General features: G+C 42.1%; 1 protein-coding gene and 1 long non-coding RNA gene across 5 annotated transcripts in view; one reads left to right on the top strand and one right to left on the bottom strand.

The window, feature by feature from the left end:
• abcc3 (ATP-binding cassette, sub-family C (CFTR/MRP), member 3) overlaps positions 1-21389 on the top strand; it is a 65693-nt gene that overhangs the window by 2702 nt on the left and 41602 nt on the right. The window lies entirely within an intron of this gene.
• LOC127911439 (uncharacterized) lies at positions 13934-15880 on the bottom strand. Its single transcript, XR_008078549.1, has 3 exons — positions 15449-15880; positions 14708-15370; positions 13934-14512 (listed from the first exon to the last, which is right to left on the bottom strand). It is a non-coding gene; the product is annotated as an uncharacterized LOC127911439 (long non-coding RNA).

Genomic DNA, 21389 nt, shown 5'->3' with positions numbered 1-21389 from the left:
ATCTGAAGGGCTTTAGTGCAGTAGTGGCTAAGGCCTAATTTGAAATGAGTTCAAGGTGGTTGTAGGCTAGGAAGGATTACAGTAATGTCTTTGACACAGGAGGACAGCGTGTAACTCCACCCCTAAAGCCTTATTTTTCAGATGCGTAGTCTGGTTTCAGTTTTTCACCACTTTAATTCCCTATATGCTGCAACAGGTGTACTGTTGACATGCGGTAAAGCTAATCCTTTGGTTCACTCCTGTCACAAATTGTAAAATTGTGAGCGTTAAAGTAACTGTCCAGTGAAAATCTCACTTTTAAAAGTTCATATTTTGTTAATTCATACACAGATAATTTGTTGACTCATCCTATACTTGTATTTGAGGTAAAACTTTTTTAAACCCATCTCAAACATACCGTTAAAAAAGTTTGCCATTTCCTCAGGAAGATGATGTCATCCTCCTGAGGAGGATGAGCTGGCAGATCAGCGGTATACTCACATTAATATTTTTAATGACCGGTATACGCCCACACCATTCCAACCAGGGTTTTGACTGGCAACATTTTAATTTACCGGAAATTTGAGAAATTTACCGAACAGATATGCATTGGGTATGTAACCTGATCAAATCAAATTTCACATACACATGGTTAGCAGATGTTAACGTGAGTGTAGCGAAATGCTTGATGCAAGTGTTCATTCCATAATGCAGTTAGCGAGTGGTTTCATGTGACAGAGATTAAAATATCCGTTAGATCTCCTCTTTCAACATTTCTATTAGGCAACTTTGAAGCAAGGTAAGGCCTCGTATGTATTAAAACGTCCAGGTTTCAAACAATTAATTATGCGTTTCAAAATACATACTTCCTCCAGCTCATTGGGGCGGCAGGTAGCCAAGTGTTTAGAGCGTTAGACTTGTAACCGAAAGATTGCAAGATCGAATCCCTGAGCTGACAAGGTAAAAATCTGTCATTCTGCCCCTGAACAAGGCAGTTAACCCACTGTTCCTAGGCCGTCATTGAAAATAAGAATTTGTTCTTAACTGACTTGCCTAGTTAAATATAGGTAAAACTTTAAAAAATGTAATTAAATTGCAAAGTGTTCTTGGACGTGTTGATGAAACCTGCCTTCCATCGCGGTTTGATGCCGTGTTCAGAACAACAGGGAACTCGGAAATCTGACTTCTCTATTTTTTTTGGGGGGGGACAAAAGACAGCCATTACCGCCTCACGGAAACCCTGATTCCAACACAGAAAATCTGAGTTTTAACATAAGTGTTGGGGAAGCTTTTCTGAAAATATAGTTTACCAAGCTACCAATTACTTCACACTGGAATAAGTTAAGCTCCACTAAAGTTACCCTTAAGAAAAATACAATTTACTAAAGTAACTTTGAAAAAGTAGTTCACAACATCCATACGTTTTTGGAAGGATAACAATTTCACTCGTATTGTAATTAAAGGCCCAATGCTGTCACATTTTATATACACTGCTCATAAAAATAAAGGGAACACTAGAATAACACATCCTAGATCTGAATGAATGAAATATTCTTATTAAATACTTTTTTCTTTACGTAGTTGAATGCACTGACAACAAAATCACACAAATTATCAATGGAAATCAAATTTATCAACCCATGGAGGTCTGGATTTGGAGTCACACTCAAAATTAAAGTGGAAAATCACACTACAGGCTGATCCAACTTTGATGTAATGTCCTTAAAACAAGTCAAAATGAGGCTCAGTAGTGTGTGTGGCCTCCACGTGCGTGTATGACCTCCCTACAACGCCTGGGTATGCTCCTGATGAGGTGGCGGATGGTCTCCTGAGGGATCTCCTCCCAGACCCGGACTAAAGCATCTGCCAACTCCTGGACAGTCTGTGGTGCAACATGGCGTTGGTGGATGGAGCGAGACATGATGTCCCAAATGTGCTCATTTGGATTCAGGTCTGGGGAACGGGCGGGCCAGTCCATAGCATCAATGCCTTCCTCTTGCAGGAACTGCTGACACACTCCAGCCACATGAGGTCAAGCATTGTCTTGCATTAGGAGGAACCCAGGGCCAACCGCACCAGCATATGGTCTCACAAGGGGTCTGAGGATCTCATCTCGGTACCTAATGGCAGTTAGGCTACCTCTGGCGAGCACATGGAGGGCTGTGCGGCCCCTCAAAGAAATGCCACCCCATACAATGACTGACCCACCGCCAAACCGGTCATGCTGGAGGATGTTGCAGGCAGCAGAACTTTCTCCACGGCGTCTCCAGACTCTGTCACGTCTGTCACATGTGCTCAGCGTGAACCTGCTTTCATCTGTGAAGAGCACAGGGCGCCAGTGGCGAATTTGCCAATCTTTGTGTTCTCTGGCAAATGCCAAATGTCCTGCACGGTGTTGGGCTGTAAGCACAACCCCCACCCGTGGACGTCGGGCCCTCATACCACCCTCATGGAGTCTGTTTCTGACCATTTGAGCAGACACATGCACATTTGTGGCCTGCTGGAGGTCATTTTGCAGGGCTCTGGCAGTGCTCCTCCTGCTGCTGGGTTGTTGCCCTCCTACGGCCTCCTCCACGTCTCCTGATGTACTGGCCTGTCTCCTGGTAGCGCCTCCATGCTGAGAGGCCTGTAATTTTCATCATAGGTACACTTCAACTATGACAAAAAACGAGACAAAAATCCAGAAAATCACATTGTAGGATTTTTCATGAATTTATTTGCAAATTATGGTGGAAAATAAGTATATATATATATATATATAGCTGTGTGTGTGTGTGTGTGTGTGTGTGTGTGTGTGTGTGTGTGTGTGTGTGTGTCTCCACACTGAGGTTGGAATAATACTGTGAAATTGTGAAAATAATGATAGTGCTCTTTTAGTGTATGAGCTGTTTGAATAGACTGATTTTTCTTTCTCATTTTGTCTGTCATAGTTGATGTGTACCTATGATGAAAATTACAGGCCTCATCTTTTTAAGTGGGAGAATGTTTGAATAGCAGTTTGAATAGACTGCCCGACTTTTCAGTCTGTTTTTGGTGGGATGGAGTTTTGGCCTGCCTGGTGACATCACCAGGGGGTAAATTAGTTAATAGACCAATAAGAAGGAGAATTCCAAACCTCTCTGCCAATAACAGCTAATTTTCAGTTTTCCCCTACCCACTCAGACCACTCCGACAGTCCAAGCAAAATTCATGATTGAGAAATTGCTTTTTGCTAAGAAGCTACTATTTTTGTTTGACCATTTTAATTTATGAAAAATCACAGTAAGTCATCTAATTGTTACCCAGAAACTCTTTAATTTTGAGATAAAAACGGTTGCATTGGACCTTAAATTATAGGTCATATTTAATAGAAATCAGGAAACACGGGAGACTTGAAGGCCATACAGTTTCAGCTCCATTGAGGGAAATGGTTTTCTGAGCAGCAACTAATATTACATTTACCTTCTTTCTACGACACTCATCCATTTCATCAGGTATAGCAAGACTGCTGGTCTATTGAGATTATGTATAACCGCAATCTTACTGTAATCTTTTGTAATTCTAAAGTGACCCAATTATTCAGTCCTGACTGGCAATTTGTAGTTGTTGAGTTATTAAATAAATATTGTGTCATGAAGGGCCAGTTTCTGGTTTTTAGTCCATAAATAGAGGCTTAATCTGTGTACAGGAAACCGTCCCGAAGCGTACACCATGGATGTTATAATTTGTCATTTGTTGAGATCTTTTACAAATGTTCACCTTACTTTGATAAAAATATTTTGTCAAGGATGCATCTTGTCATGTAGACACAGTCTTTGGTTAATTAATGACCAGTGAAACATCCATGGTTGTGTCCAGTAAACCTGGCCTTTATTACACAATGGGGACCAAGAGGTAATATTTCTATCGCTAGGACCCTGTTAATGTTGCTCACATCTATATTTTATTTGTGTTATTTTCATTAATTAATTCATCCATCGTTTCTGTCTTGTGAGGGAGTCAAAGCACTGATAATAAACTAACAAAGGATGTTTTCTAGAAAGGAAATCAGCCCTGTGCTGGATTAGCTCAATGACTCATCTAATAACTGCCAGCTCCATGCTCCTAACCTTTCCCTTACGTATGGATCTTATTATCATTCAGTCACTGTATGTAATGTAAGTGTGCTATTTTTCCTTTGTCATCTATTGATGTCCAAACGCTAATGTTGTCTATAATTATATTTTCACATTTATTTCCTATTGTTGAGAAATGTTGGCTTTTCAGTCTTGCTGTTTCTGAAATGTAACTTTTTTACCCCCTCAGTTTACACTTCCTCACCGTGGCTTATTTTCTTTCCTCAATAGCAATGTTTTCTGAACTCTTGAGATTCTGCTGATCTGGAAAAACCTCAGGAAATGAGATTCGCTGACTGTACGGTCATACTCATACCTCCAGAATCTTCTCATGAAAATCAATATGAAACACACTTACATATGTTTTACTATCCTTGTGGGGACCAAACAGTTGATCTCTATTCAAAATTCTATTTTCCCTAACCCTAAGTCTAACCCTAATTGCCCTTCTAGCAGTTGTGCCTCTTCTCCACGAGCCCTACTGCATGCCTGCAGCCAGCTCTCAGACCCAAAACATACAAACAGGCAGCATGGCGACAGGCACTTCCTCTTTTATCAGGGCCCATGTATAGTGGTCCTCCTTAGACATACAGTTGAAGTCGGAAGTTTACTTACACCATAGCCAAATACATTTAAACTCAGTTTTTCACAATTCCTGACATTTAATCAGAGTAAAAATTCCCTGTCTCAGGTCAGTTAGGATCACCACTTTATTTTAAGAATGTGAAATGTCAGAATAACAGCAGAGTGATTTATTTCAGTTTTTATGTATTTCGTCACATTCCCAGTGGGTCCGAAGTTTTCATAAACTCTATTAATATTTGGTAGCATTGCCTTTAAATTGTTTAACTTTGGTCAAACGTTTTGGGTAGCCTTCCACAAGCTTCCCACAATAAGTTGGGTGAATTTTGGACCATTCCTCCTGACAGAGCTGTCAGGAGTCAGGTTTGTAGGCCTCCTTGCTCGCATATTCTTTTTCGGTTCTGCCCACAAATTTTCTATAGGATTTAGGTCAGGACTTTACGATGACCACTCCAATACCTTGACTTTGTTGTCCTTAAGCCATTTTGCCACAACCTTGGAAGTAAGCTTGGGGTCAATGTCCATTTGGAAGAACCATTTGCGACCAAGCTTTAACTTCCTGACATTTTTTAAATGGTCGAATTTATAAACTAAACTAAAGATGTCTTGAGATGTTGCTTCAATATATCCACATAATTTTCCTCCCTCATGATGCCATCTGTTTTGTGAAGTGCACCACAACATGATGCTGCCACCCCCGTGCTTCACGGTTGGGATGGTGTTCTTCGTCATGCAAGCATCCCCCTTTTTCCTCCAAACATAACAATGGTCATTAAAACAAAAAAGTACAATCTTTGTCCCCATGTGCAGTTGCCAACCGTAGTCTGGCTTTTTTATGGAGGTTTTGGAGCAGTTGCTTCTTCCTTGCTGAGCGGCCTTTCAGGTTATGTCGATATAGGACTCTTTTTACTGTGGATATAAATACTTTTGTACCTGTTTCCTCCAGCATCTTCACAAGTTCCTTTGCTATTGTTCTCTAGGAGACAGAACGGGTCTCCTTCCTGAGTGGTATGACGGCTGCATGGTCCCATGGTGTTTACTTGCGTACTATTGTTTGTACAGATGAACGTGGTACCTTCAGGCGTTTGGAAATTGCTCCCAATGATGAACCAGACTTGTGGAGGTCTACCATTTTTTTCCTGAGGTCTTGGCTGATTCCTTTTGATTTTCCCATGATGTCAAACAAAGAGGCACTGAGTTTGAAGGTAGGCCTTGAAATACATCCACAGGTACACCTCCAACTGACTCAAATTATGTCAATTAGCCTATCCGAAGCTTCTAATGCCATGACATCATTTTCTGGAATTTTCCAAGCTGTTTAAAGGCATAGTCAACTTAGTGTATGTGAACTTCTGACCCACTGGAATTGTGATACCGTGAATGAATTATAAGTGAAATATTCTGTATGTAAACAATTATTTGAGAATTACTTGTGTTATGCACAAAGTAGATGTCCTAACCGACTCGCCAAAACTATAGTTTGTTAACAAGAAATTTGTGGAGTGGTTGAAAAACGAGTTTCAATATCTACAACCTAAGTGTAAACTTCCGACTTCAACTGTAGATCTAGGATCAATTTACCCTAGCCAAGACTTACCCTTAACCATTAAGGGATGGAATGTAAAACTGACCTTAGGTCAGTGTCTACGGGCAACTCCCGGTACAGTAGTTAATAGCCCATTTCCCCAGCAGAGAGCTCTCTGGTCTAACACGGAACAGATGGTGCCATTAACATTTTTTTACAACCTCAGACGATTTCATAACATCCAGCTTCCACTTTTTCAGATGAATGACTTCAGACGAATTCTGTAAGGAACCAGAGTACCACATCCATTGGCGTGTTCTACTTTAAGTAGAAAAGTGAGCTTTAAAGACACAATTCAACATTCTTTGATTCTAAACTCTGAAAAACATAATCTGTGAACTCTACCTGACCGTGGTTGTCAGTGTTTACACAACACATCTGATTAACAAAACGTCTCCGATTGACTTACTATCTGGTTATATTGTATGGAGGGGGAGAATGAGTATAGTCTTTACAGACATGCTGGCTCCTTTTAATATGCCAACATTAAGTTCATACACCAATCATTATGTTCATGCAACATCATACAAAGTAATTAGATGCCTATTGTTCATAACGTATGTTGAATGCTCATTAGATGCTGTAGAGACAATCCCTCTGATTGACAGAACTCATAAGGGGCACATTTAACTTGAGTCGAGACCGAGATGCCGATAACAAGGCAGCGTTTTGCTGTTCTTCACGTCAGATTCCAATCACACACATATCAGACAAATCAATGCTTTCTTCCAATGCCAACAAAACAAATACACTGAGTGTACAAAACATGGTATTTGCACGGGACTGACCAGGTGAATCCAGGTGAAAGCTTATTGATTTCACTTGTTAAATCCACTTCAATCAGTGTAGATGAAGGGGAGGAGATGGGTTTTTAAGCCTTGACACAATTGAGACATGGATTGTGTATGTGTGAAATCCAGAGGGTGAATGGGCAAGACAAAAGATTTAAGTGCCTTTGAACAGGGTGGTATTGTTCTGAGGGCAAAAAAGGAGAGCAACTCAATATTAGGAATGTGTTCCTAATGTTTTTTGTACACTCTGTGTAGATAGCTCATTACTTTTCGAAGCATCATGGGGAAATTGCACACTTACCATAACCACGGATTAAACTTGACACCCAGAACCAAATCAGATACTGTTAAAGGAACATTTCTAAATTGTTCAACTTCATATTCATCATCTCCAACTCCACCCCAACAACGACATGTGTGAAAATGGCTTGTTTCTATATTTCGTAGTAAAAAAGATAGAGGAAGATAAGTGTTTCCATTCCAATGACATCATCAACCAATTAGTTGGCAGTTAGTGGGCAATGCCTACTCATAATTGGTAGAAGAAATCGGCACGATTTGCACCGATGTCATTAGAAACACAGTATCTCCCTCGATCTTTTTTTAATACGAAACATAAACGCGCAATTTTCACAATGTTGATGTTTGGGTTGTGGACATGTAGTTCAAAATTGAAGACTTTCTTGACAGATTGGCTATTGAGTAACAGTAGGGAACTTGCCACAACTTGACTGCAGGAATTGCCAGGCATTTCACAATATGATATTATCAAAATACTTAAGTGCCTGTACCATATGTATTGCAATTCGATACTGTGATTTTATTGTGATTCGATGTTCCAAAAATATTGCTCACCATATGTCTGGGGCAGAGGGATAAGAGATAGCTATGAGAAAAATCATTTTGATCAGTAGCTAGGTTTCCATCCAATTGGTGACCAGATCTTCATTAGGGCTGGACGATATATCAAATTCATTTGATATATTTGAATGGATGTTTTTGCGCGATATTCCAAATACCTGTATCGTAAGAATCGAGTTTTTGTTATTTTTTCTTTTTATGGGCGTTTATGCCCGCTTGTTCTCATGTTCTATTTGTGGTCTCGTCTCCTTCACTCGTCTGCTATGTGCACCTTCCCATTTTACAGCAGAGATCTGTATATATTGAGAGATGCACGTCTCCTCCCTAATAATGGGAGTCCTTGTCCCAAAGGCGGGAAGACGGGTAATGAGTTTACATCCAAAATTAGCCCATAGAAACGCATTGGCCTTATATCTTGGACAGATTTGAGCTCTTTTAGATCTTTCGTCTCTTCCTCTATGGTTTACACACACACCAGGCCCCTGCCTCTCGCCAACAAAGATCACATATTCCTCTATGGTTTACACACACACACCAGGCCCCTGCCTCTCGCCAACAAAGATCACATCTTCCTCTATGGTTTACACACACACCAGGCCCCTGCCTCTCGCCAACAAAGATCACATCTTCCTCTATGGTTTACACACACACCAGGCCCCTGCCTCTCGCCAACAAAGATCACATCTTCCTCTATGGTTTACACACACACCAGGCCCCTGCCTCTCGCCAACAAAGATCACATCTTCCTCTATGGTTTACACACACACCAGGCCCCTGCCTCTCGCCAACAAAGATCACATCTTCCTCTATGGTTTACACACACACCAGGCCCCTGCCTCTCGCCAACAAAGTTGAGAGAGATCACATCTTCCTCTCTGATGAGTGGTTTCAACTCGCTGTTTGCATTTGAGGTTTGAGCCAACAGAATCGGTCAAATGGACACCAAAACACATTGAGACATTATTTTACTGTAATGGAGGAGAAGTTAACCTTTCCAACGATACCCTTTTATGTGTCAACTACTCAAATTGCACACAGAGCAGACAAGACAAGAGTATCAATGAAGATTGATTCTGGAAAATGGATGATCAGTTTATCGCTCAGGGCATTGGGATACCACATACTGCTAGCAGCATTTTAACCAAATACTGTTATACTAGCTGTCTAGTTTGTGCTTTATATGTGCAATAAGCATAAAACACAATTATATAATGAATTGGCAACTGATTTCAACATCTGAACAAAGTGGACAGGCTAACATGCTTTTCAAACAGTCGTAGACAGACAGAAGGGTGTGTTCATAACAATTCAACTGTTCAACCTTGTTAGCTAGAAAATACTGTAGATCCAAGTTGGCTAAACTTGAAATATAAAGATTAACTGGCTAATCACTAGCACATGGGCTTGAGAGATTGTTGATGAAACCTGTGTTCATTTTCTATAGCCTAATGCCTGCTACAAGAAGTTATCATTAGTGAATGTACATTATGCATGGTTCTAGTTACATTTATAAGACAAAAGGGCATTTTCATAGACAGAATGCCAGATCAGCGATTATTGCAACAAAAGAAATGCAGGTTAAACCTATTTGGATAAAATCATTGAATTATTAGTGGGTCTTATGGTTGTGGGATGCTTGTATTAAGCCTAGGTGTAACTTCACAAGCCCTGAATTCATTAGATTATTGCTGGCTGTTTGAAATGCAGTGTATGTGACCTTTAATTGTACAACAATGCTTATTTAGAGCGAACATAAAAAAAAGAGATATACACTACATGGCCAAATGAATGTGGACACCTGCTCGTCGAACATCTCATTCCAAAATCATGGGCATGAATATGGAGTTGGTCCCCCCTTTGCTGCTATATCAGCCTCCACTCTTCTGGGAAGGCTTTCCATTAGATGTTAGAACATTGCTGAGGAGACTTGCTTCCATTCAGACACGCGCATTAGTGAGGTCGGGCACTGAAGGTTGAGGGATTAGCCCTGGCTCGCATTCGGCGGTCCAATCCCAAAGGTGTTTGATTGGGTTGAGGTCAAGCCTCTGTGCAGGCCTGTCAAGTTCTTCAACACTGATCTCAACAAACCCTTTCTGAATAGATCTCGCTTTGCTCACGGGGGCATTGTCATGCTGAAACAGGAAAGAGCCTTCCCCCAAACTGTTGCCACAAAGTTGGAAGCACAAAATCGTTTAGAATGTCATTGTATGCTGTAGAGTTAATATTTCCCTTCACTGGAGCAAAGGGGCCTAGCCCGAACCATGAAAAACAGGCCCAGACCATTATTCCTCCTCCACCAAACTTTATAGTTGCCATTATGCATTGGGTCAGGTAGCGTTCTCCTGGCATCTGCCAAACCCAGATTTGTCCATCGAACTGCCAGATGGTGAAGGGGGATTCAATGCTCCAGAGTCCAATGATGGCAAGCTTTACACCACTCCAGCCGACGCTTGGCATTGCGCATGGCGATCTTAGGTTTGTGTGCGGCTGCTCGGCCATGTAAACCCATTTCATGAAGCTCCGAACGATCAGTTCTTGTGCTGATGTTGCTTTCAGAGGCAGTTTAGAACTCTGTAGCGAGTGTTGTTACTGAGGACAGACGATTTGTTACCCGCTTCAGCACTCGCGGTCTCGTTCTGTGAGCTTGTGTGACCTTCTACTTCGCGGCTGAGCTGTTGTTGCTCCTAGACGTTTCCACTTCACAATAACAGCACTTACAGTTGACAGGGCAGAAATTTGAACTGACTTGTTGGAAAAGTACCATCCTATGATGGTGCCATGATGAAAGTCACTGATCTCTTCATTAAGGCCATTCTACTGCCAATGTTTGTCTATGGTGATTGCATGGCTGTGTGCTCGATTTGATTACACCTGTCAGCAACGGGTGTGGCTGAAATAGCTGAATCCACTAAATTGTCTCCACATACTTTTGTGTGTGTATATCCTGAATCGCACATGTTTCACATTTTTTAAAATATATTTAGTCCATGTCGCTCAGCCCAAATCTTAATGCGGATTTTAGAATATGCGCATGAAGAAAATATGCGCATTTTTGCTTAAGTTTTCATGTACTGAATAAAAATCTAAAGTTCAATGTTTTTCCATCACATTTTCAAATATACTAATACTTTTGTCACAACTGTTGAATTAAATATAGAATGTGCCTACTCAGTTTTTGGCACGTACACTCCCAAAGTTGGTCCTAGGGCCCCCAATGGAGCACGTTTTGGGTTTTGCCCTAACGCTACACAGAGGATTCAAATAGTCAAAGCTTGAGGATGAGTTGGATATTTGAATCAGCTATCAATTTTGAGCTCTTTTCAAATAACTGTGGTTGTGTCCTGAATGTATTTTCCACTTCATAGATGTGAAAAAGCTACCCATGATAAGTGGTCTCATTCAGGATGTTCACATGAGAAGCACACTGCTCAGTGATCATAGCTATTTCTTCTGGGCTTATATAGTATGCTTAACTTATTTTGTCATGTTTTGAAGATTGTGGTGTCATTGTGAGGTTCAAATACATTTTATCTCCCCATGAAACACCTTTAGTGTACTTATCAAAGGCCCATTATCAGTGTACAGAGGCCCATTATCAGCAACCATCACTTCTGTGTTCCGATGGTGCGTTGAGTTAGCCTTTTTTTAAATGATCAACAAGTCAGTTAAGAACAAATTCTCATATTCAATGACGGCCTAGCCCCGGCCAAATCCTTACCCGGATGACGCTGGGACAATTGTGCACCGCCCTATGTGGGGTTTTGATTTGGTGTTGAAACCACACAGTGAATATCGGAGATAAAAGCTTTGGGAGAGTGAAGTTTCACATTCCATTTAGATGGCTTGTGTGTTTAGATTTTAAAGTTGAAATCCATTAGTTCTGGAATGCCCTGTACTTTCCAGTCATGGGCCCAAGAGAGAACAGAATACTCATTCATATATTCCTTCCTTTCTAGTACTAGTCTACTGTATCTCTATTCATCATCCCATGACACGATTAACCTGTTGGGGACAAATTAACTACAAATATAACATCTTAATTTGATCACTGTTGTCACAGAGAATTTTCCTGCACAGCATTAAATACAAATTGTAGTGTATTTGAGGTTCAAAGTCTTCTAAAGTTTTAAAGTAACTGTCCAGTCAAAATCTCACTTCAAAAGTTCATATTTGGTTAATTCATACCAAAATAATGCTGTTGACTCATTCTATACTCATATTTGTGGCCAAAACATAAATATACCCCCCCCACGGTATACGCCCACACCATTCTGTTGTTGGGGTACGCCAACACCATCCCACACAGAAGGAGGGGGGGGGGGCAAATCTGTCATCAGCATCTAGGAGACGAGGCCTTCCCCAAACTATTCAGTAAAATTGCATTCTGTCTCTGTTATTCAGTTAAGCCTGTACTTGATTGAACTTTAAAAAAAAAAAATTAATGGAAAGAAAACTGTTACACTCATGGATAAATTATAGGTCATATTTCATAGAAATCTGGAAACACTGGACAGTTACTTAACAATGTTAGACTTGATTTGCACTAATAAAACATTTATTGATCCTTACAATGCAAATGTAATTTTATACAACGAGTGGGTCTAATCCTGAATGCTGATTGGTTAAAACCACATTCCAGCCGGTGTCTATGACGAATGACTGGGTCGCGTCCATAGATACAGAACAAAAAGACTGAACAACTCGGTCATGTCTCTGGCAACAGATCGCATGAACGGCCAGCCAGCTTGGCTACCAAACCTAGATTTGTGTCGGGACTATATCTTTTGGAAGGAAGAAATGGTATGAATAAATTCATCAAAATAATGTTTTTAATGAAAATATGTCAACCATTATTTGAATATGTTGGTAACCCGTTGTATATAAGTGATAATGCCCTCAAAGCCGGTGTTTGGAGGATATATTGGCATGGTTTACTGGCCCTCGACTTCAGCTCGGGCCTAATAACACCTGTGACAATATCCTCCAAACAGCGGCTTCTCAGGCATTATCACTAAAATAATCCACATAATCTTTCACATTTGCTGTTGCTGCAGGATTATTTTCCCCATCTCTCTCACATTTGAGATATTTAGCAGATTCTCTCGTCCAGAGTGACTTACAATAGTGAGTACATACTACTCTTATCTGTTTCCACCCATTCTAGCCATTTGGGAGATGAGACTCGTGCTCCGTAAAAAGCAATGCTAACCGCTACCCTTTTTTCCTCCCCATCTCCTTTGCTTTACTTGTCAGCCCATGATTTATTTGCATACACTGCCTTTGCAATGCAAAGTTATGTTATCAATCATGCTCACAGAGGGTGTTCCATACATTAATTTCACTGGAGGGGGATGGGAGAAAAGAAGCTAGCTTATAGACTCACCATGACACTGCCATGCTATAACTCTTGACATTGTGATGTGTTGATGTCAAAGGACTATTAATGTCAATTACTACACAAAAATGTAAAGAGTTTGATTCCAGAAATGGTCCCAATGATAAAGTGAGTAATAATGACCGGCCAAACATTTGCATTCATTCTCAAACCAGCCTCGTCACTGGCATCAAAGAAAGGTGACCTTCCTTGGACAAACAGCTATTTATTTACATAATTCAGTATCACCCCCATAATGTAATATTTGTTCTCCTGGACAGGGACGCTAAAAGTCATTAGCAGAGCGATGGCTGCTAGCTACCTCCCTCAAACTGGTTAACACAACCCAGCAGGCCTGATTTTAGATGCAAAACATACAGTAAATACTGACTAGTGCTGCTAACCATCCACCATCTGTACTGAAGGTTGATGAGACAGGCAGACTCTACAGAAAGGAATGGCTGGTGTGTATCACACACGGACCAGCCAGTTACACACCGCAAACCTACCATCCAATCATAGCTTCTACTCTACACACCACAATCTACCATCTAATCATAGCTTCTACTCTACACACCACAACCTACCATCCAATCGTAGCTTCTACTCTACACACCACAATCTACCATCCAATCGTAGCTTCTACTCTACACACCACAATCTACCATCCAATCGTAGCTTCTACTCTACACACCACAACCTACCATCCAATCGTAGCTTCTACTCTACACACCACAACCTACCATCCAATCGTAGCTTCTACTCTACACACCACAACCTACCATCCAATCGTAGCTTCTACTCTACACACCACAACCTACCATCCAATCGTAGCTTCTACTCTACACACCACAACCTACCATCCAATCGTAGCTTCTACTCTACACACCACAACCTACCATCCAATCGTAGCTTCTACTCTACACACCACAACCTACCATCCAATCGTAGCTTCTACTCTACACACCACAACCTACCATCCAATCGTAGCTTCTACTCTACACACCACAACCTACCATCCAATCGTAGCTTCTACTCTACACACCACAACCTACCATCCAATCGTAGCTTCTACTCTACACACCACAACCTACCATCCAATCGTAGCTTCTACTCTACACACCACAACCTACCATCCAATCGTAGCTTCTACTCTACACACCACAACCTACCATCCAATCGTAGCTTCTACTCTACACACCACAACCTACCATCCAATCGTAGCTTCTACTCTACACACCACAACCTACCATCCAATCGTAGCTTCTACTCTACACACCACAATCTACCATCTAATCGTAGCTTCTACTCTACACACCACAACCTACCATCCAATCGTAGCTTCTACTCTACACACCACAATCTACCATCCAATCGTAGCTTCTACTCTACACACCACAATCTACCATCCAATCGTAGCTTCTACTCTACACACCACAACCTACCATCCAATCGTAGCTTCTACTCTACACACCACAACCTACCATCCAATCGTAGCTTCTACTCTACACACCACAACCTACCATCCAATCGTAGCTTCTACTCTACACACCACAACCTACCATCCAATCGTAGCTTCTACTCTACACACCACAACCTACCATCCAATCGTAGCTTCTACTCTACACACCACAACCTACCATCCAATCGTAGCTTCTACTCTACACACCACAACCTACCATCCAATCGTAGCTTCTACTCTACACACCACAACCTACCATCCAATCGTAGCTTCTACTCTACACACCACAACCTACCATCCAATCGTAGCTTCTACTCTACACACCACAACCTACCATCCAATCGTAGCTTCTACTCTACACACCACAACCTACCATCCAATCGTAGCTTCTACTCTACACACCACAACCTACCATCCAATCGTAGCTTCTACTCTACACACCACAACCTACCATCCAATCGTAGCTTCTACTCTACACACCACAACCTACCATCCAATCGTAGCTTCTACTCTACACACCACAACCTACCATCCAATCGTAGCTTCTACTCTACACACCACAACCTACCATCCAATCGTAGCTTCTACTCTACACACCACAACCTACCATCCAATCGTAGCTTCTACTCTACACACCACAACCTACCATCCAATCGTAGATTCTACTCTACACACCACAACCTACCATCCAATCGTAGATTCTACTCTACACACCACAACCTACCATCCAATCGTAGCTTCTACTCTACACACCACAACCTACCATCCAATCGTAGCTTCTACTCTACACACCACAACCTACCATCCAATCGTAGCTTCTACTCTACACACCACAACCTACCCACAGACCTGGGCATTGTTCTCATCACGTAGAGTGGAAAGGCGAAGGCCATGCTTTGTGACTCGCTGAGAGCAAAGTCAATGCGTTTTTTGTTTTCTAATGAATGCTCAGGGTGTGTGACTGTTCCCTAGTGTCATATTTATTTGAGCCACTGTAGTGATGCAGCTAAATAATGACCACACTGGGGAGGCGCCTAGCCTGATGCAACATACCACGTGGTACAATGGAAAACTAGTAACCTGGTTATACAGAGTTTGGGTTGTTAGCCAGGCTAGGGGCAAACCTTCACTTTATTTAGTCACACTTCATTCAGTTCAGTCCCTTTTTGATTTACACAAACATAGGACACAGGAATACACAGTGTCACACTAATATGATTCAGTCATGATGCTCTGCTTTTTCAGTCAGGGTCTGCTCTTTCATCCTGGCCATTAAGCAGATGGGCCAAATGTAAAGGCCAGTCATTCTATGTATAGGCCTACTGAAGACCAAAGTGCCACCTCTGTTGTTGTCAACTGATTTATACTGGTTTAACTGGAAGTAATGGTATGGTTCATGTGTCTAACTGTATGTGAGTTCTTTGGCTTTAAAAGGGCATCTGAACAAATTAACCTGAATCAAGTTTGGCAATGTGAATATGTACAAATAAATTACGTCTTGCTTATCATATTCACACATTTTTACAAATGTAGCTGTATAGCTGTGGTCTCACATTCTCCATGTTGTTCTGAAGACTATTAGGAGGACACCTGGGATGTTTTTGCATGTATACCCCCCCCCCGCCCCCCCCCACACATCATACAGACACACGGCATGCACACACGTCCACACATACTCCCCTGATGGGTGCCGACAGGCAGAAACATGGGCAGCTGTGTTTATCTAGCCAAGTATCTGGGGTTGGGCCTCTTCTACTCTGTTCCACCACTGCCTGGTCCGGTCCTTAAAAGCACATTCACTACTGGCTGCCTGCCACACTGCCGATATGACGTTTGATACGATATGCTTTCCCCTCATGCCGTTGAGATATGGCTGCATCCTTTAGCTATTCATGGTAAATACTTCCATAGATACTCTCACTGGCTTTTGGGATTGTTATCGGGCCTCAGAAAACTGGTAGCACTTTAGTTGTGTTAGTGCTATAATGCCTACATGGCACTGTCATAAGACTGTCATAGCAGCTGTCATTAGGAGTTATAACAGCTAATGTCTGTTTATGAGTATGATGACTTACCGGGTCCGGTAACTTTACTGGGAAATAACCTTATTTGCGTACTGTACATATGCTAACCTGGAATATTATATATTCTCTTTTGATCCCTAAAATAATTTCAAAGAAGTATGCCCTAACATAAATGTAACTAGCAGTCATTTCTCTTCATTAGGAGTCCCTGCCTTGCTGTCCAGTCTCACTGGCTGGCTAAATGAAAGCTCCAGTGCAGTCATAAATGAGATGGTCCTGTGTTTTGTATATATTTCCACACTACTGTATGAGGTTGGAATTATATTGTTAAAATGACAATGCCATTTTAGTGTAAGAGCTGTTTGTAATTTCAGCCAGTCTTTTCAGTCTGTTTTGGTGGGATGGTATTTTGGCCTGCCTGGTAACATCAGGCGGTAAATTAGTTAATACACCAATAAGAAAGAGTTCCAAACCTCTCTGCCAATAACAGCTAGTTTTCAGTTCTCCCCTCCTACTCAGACCACTCCGACCAGTCCTATCAAATTCTTGCTTGAGAAATGGCTCTTTGTTCAGAAGCTATTTTGATATTGAGCCCCATTGGACCTTTAACTTAGCTTTATTGATGTAGAATGGAGAAAACTATGACCATAAGCTGTAAATATATGCTAAATGGCATATACACGGAGTATACCAAACATTAGGAACACCTTCCTAATAATGAGTTGCACCCCCCTTTTCCCCCCTCCGAACAGCCTCAATTCATTGGGGTATGGACTCTATATAAGGTGTTGAATTCAGCGTTCCACAGGGATGCTGGTCCATGTTGATTCCAATGCTTCCCACCGTTGTGTCAAGTTGGCTGGATGGCCTTTTGGGTGGTGGACCATTCTTGATACACACAAACTCTTGACACAGACCGGTGCGCCTGGCACCTACTACCATACCCCATTCTAAGGCACTTAAATATTTTGTCTTGCCCATTCAGCCTCCTATGGCACACATACACAATCCATGTCTCAATTGTGTCATTGTTTAAAAATCATTCTTTAACCTGTCTCATCCCCTTCATCTACATTGACTGAAGTGGATTTAACAAGTGACATCAATAAGGGATCAGACTGACCAGGTGAAAGCTATGTCATGGAAAGATCAAATAACATGTATTAGTCACATGCACCGAATATAACAGGTGTAGTAGACCTTAGTGAAATGCTTACGTACGAGCCCCAAACCAACAATGCAGTTTAAAAAAAATATGGATAAGAAAAAAAAGTAGCACTTAGTTAAAGAGCAGCAGTAAAATAACAATAGCGAGACTATATACAGAGGGGTACTGGTACAGAGTCTATGTGCAGGGGCACCGGTTAGTTGAGGTAATATGTACATGTAGGTAGAGTTATTAAAGTGACGATCCATAGATGATAACAACAGAGAGTAGCAGTGGTGTAAAACGGGAGGCAATGCAAATAGTCTGGGTAGCCATTTGATTAGGTGTTCAGAAGTCTTATGGCTTGGGGGTAGAAGCTGTTCATAATCCTCATGGACCTAGACTTGTCGCTCCGGTACTGCTTGCCGTGCGGTAGCAGAGAGAACAATCTATGACTAGGGTGGATGGAGTCTGACAATTTTTAGGGCCTTCCCCGGACACCGCCTGGTATAGAGGTCATGGATTGCAGGAAGCTTGGCCCCTGTGATGTACTGGGCCGTACGCACTCCCCTCTGTAGCGCCTTGCGGTCGGAGGCCGAGCAGTTGCCATACCAGGCAGTGATACAACCAGTCAAGATGCTCTCAATGGGGCAGCTGTAGAACCTTTTGAGGATCTGAGGACCCATGCTAAATCTTTTCAGTCTCCTTCGGGGGAATAGGTTTTGTCATGCCCTCCTCATGACTGTCTTGGTGTGCTTGGACCATGTTGGTGATGTGGACACCAAGGAACTTGAAGCTCTCAACCTGCTCCACTGTAGCCCCGTCGATGAGAATAGGGGCGTGCTCGGTCCTCTTTTTCCTTTAGTCCACAGTCATCTCCTTTTGTCTTGATCATGTTGAGGAAGAGGTTGTTATCTGACCTCCTCCCTAATAGGCTGTCTTGTCATTGTTGGTGATCAGGCCTACCACTGTTGTGTCATCGGCAACTTAATGGAGTTGGACTTGTGCCTGGCCTTGTAGTCATGAGTGAACAGGGAGTACAGGAGGGGACTGAGTTGATCCTGTGTTGAGGATCAGCATGGTGGATGTGTTGTTCCCTACCCTTACCACCTGGGGATGGCCCATTAGGAAGTCCAGGATCCAGTTGCAGAGGGAAGTGTTTAGTCCCAGGGTCCTTAGCTTATTGATGGTCTTTGATAGCACTATGGTGTTGAACGCTGAGTTGTAGTCAATGAATAGCATTCTCACATAGGTGCTCCTTTTGTCCAGGTGGGAAAGGGCAGTGTGGCGTGTAATAGAGATTGCGTCATCTGTGGATCTGTTTGGGGCGGTATGCAAATTTGAGTGGGTCTAGGGTTTCTGGGATAATGGTGTTAATGTGAGCCATGGCCAGCCTTTCAAAGTCTTACTCACATCGGCTGCGGAGAACATGATCACACAGTCTTCCGGAACAGCTGGTGCTCTCATGCGTGTTTCAGTGTTATTTGCCTCGAAGCGAGCATAGAAGTAGTTTAGCTCGTCTGGCGGGCTCGTGTCACTGGGCAGCTCTCGGCTGTGCTTCCCTTTTGTAGTCTGTAATGGTTTGCAAGCACTGCCACATCTGACGAGCGTCAGAGCCTGCGTAGTACGATTCGATTTTAGTCCTGTAGTGATGCTTTGCCTATTTCATGGTTCGTCAGCTGGCATAGCAGGATTTCTTATAAGCTTCTGAGTTTCGCTCCTTGAAAGCGGTAGCTCTAGCCTTTAGCTCAGTGCAGATGTTGCCTGTAATCCATGGCTTCTGGTTGGGGTATGTACGTACTGTCACTGTGGGGACGATGTTATCAATGCACTTATGAATGAAGCCAATGACTGATGTGTACTTCAATGGTTTCGGAGGAATCGGTGATAGCAAAACAGTCCTGTAGCGTAGCATCTGCTTCATCTTATAATTTTTTATTGATCTAGTCACTGGTGCCTCCTGCTTTAATTTTTGCTTGTAAGCAGGAATCAGGAGGATAGAATGATGGTCATAGTTGTCAAATAGAGGGCAAGGGAGAGCTGTGTGTGGAGTAAATGTGATCCAGAGTTTTCTCTCTCTGGTTGCACATTTAACATGTTGATAGAAATGTGGATTTAAGTTTCCCTGCATTACAGTCCCCATCTACTAGGAGCGCCGCCTCTGGGTGAGCATTTTCTTGTTTGCTTATGGCAAAATACAGCTCATTCAATGCTGTCTTAATGCCAGCATCTGACTGTGGTGGTACCTAAAACAGCTATGAAAAAAAATACTGAAACTCTCTAGGTACAGTGCCTTGCGAAAGTATTCGGCCCCCTTGAACTTTGCGACCTTTTGCCACATTTCAGGCTTCAAACATAAAGATATAAAACTGTATTTTTTTGTGAAGAATCAACAACAAGTGGGACACAATCATGAAGTGGAACGACATTTATTGGATATTTCAAACTTTTTTTTAACAAATCAAAAACTGAAAAATTGGGACGTGCAAAATTATTCAGCCCCTTTACTTTCAGTGCAGCAAACTCTCTCCAGAAGTTCAGTGAGGATCTCTGAATGATCCAATGTTGACCTCAATGACTAATGATGATAAATACAATCCACCTGTGTGTAATCAAGTCTCCGTATAAATGCACCTGCACTGTGATAGTCTCAGAGGTCCGTTAAAAGCGCAGAGAGCATCATGAAGAACAAGGAACACACCAGGCAGGTCCGAGATACTGTTGTGAAGAAGTTTAAAGCCGGATTTGGATACAAAAAAAATTCCCAAGCTTTAAACATCCCAAGGAGCACTGTGCAAGCGATAATATTGAAATGGAAGGAGTATCAGACCATTGCAAATCTACCAAGACCTGGCCGTCCCTCTAAACTTTCAGCTCATACAAGGAGAAGACTGATCAGAGATGCAGCCAAGAGGCCCATGATCACTCTGGATGAACTGCAGAGATCTACAGCTGAGGTGGGAGACTCTGTCCATAGGACAACAATCAGTCGTATATTGCACAAATCTGGCCTTTATGGAAGAGTGGCAAGAAGAAAGCCATTTCTTAAAGATATCCATAAAAAGTGTCGTTTAAAGTTTGCCACAGCCACCTGGGAGACACACCAAACATGTGGAAGAAGGTGCTCTGGTCAGATGAAACCAAAATTGAACGTTTTGGCAACAATGCAAAATGTTATGTTTGGCGTAAAAGCAACACAGCTCATCACCCTGAACACACCATCCCCACTGTTAAACATGGTGGTGGCAGCATCATGGTTTGGGCCTGCTTTTCTTCAGCAGGGACGGGGGAGGTGGTTAAAATTGATGGGAAGATTGATGGAGCCAAATACAGGACCATTCTGGAAGAACCTGATGGAGTCTGCAAAAGACCTGAGACTGGGACGGAGATTTGTCTTCCAACAAGACAATGATCCAAAACATAAAGCAAAATCTACAATGGAATGGTTCAAAAATAAACATATCCAGGTGTTAGAATGGCCAAGTCAAAG

This window comes from Oncorhynchus keta, chromosome 24 (genome assembly GCF_023373465.1).
Source record: "Oncorhynchus keta strain PuntledgeMale-10-30-2019 chromosome 24, Oket_V2, whole genome shotgun sequence".
Taxonomy (NCBI): domain Eukaryota; kingdom Metazoa; phylum Chordata; class Actinopteri; order Salmoniformes; family Salmonidae; genus Oncorhynchus; species Oncorhynchus keta.
Note: the sequence above shows the minus strand (reverse complement) of the source record. Positions and strands in the feature narration are given on the sequence as shown.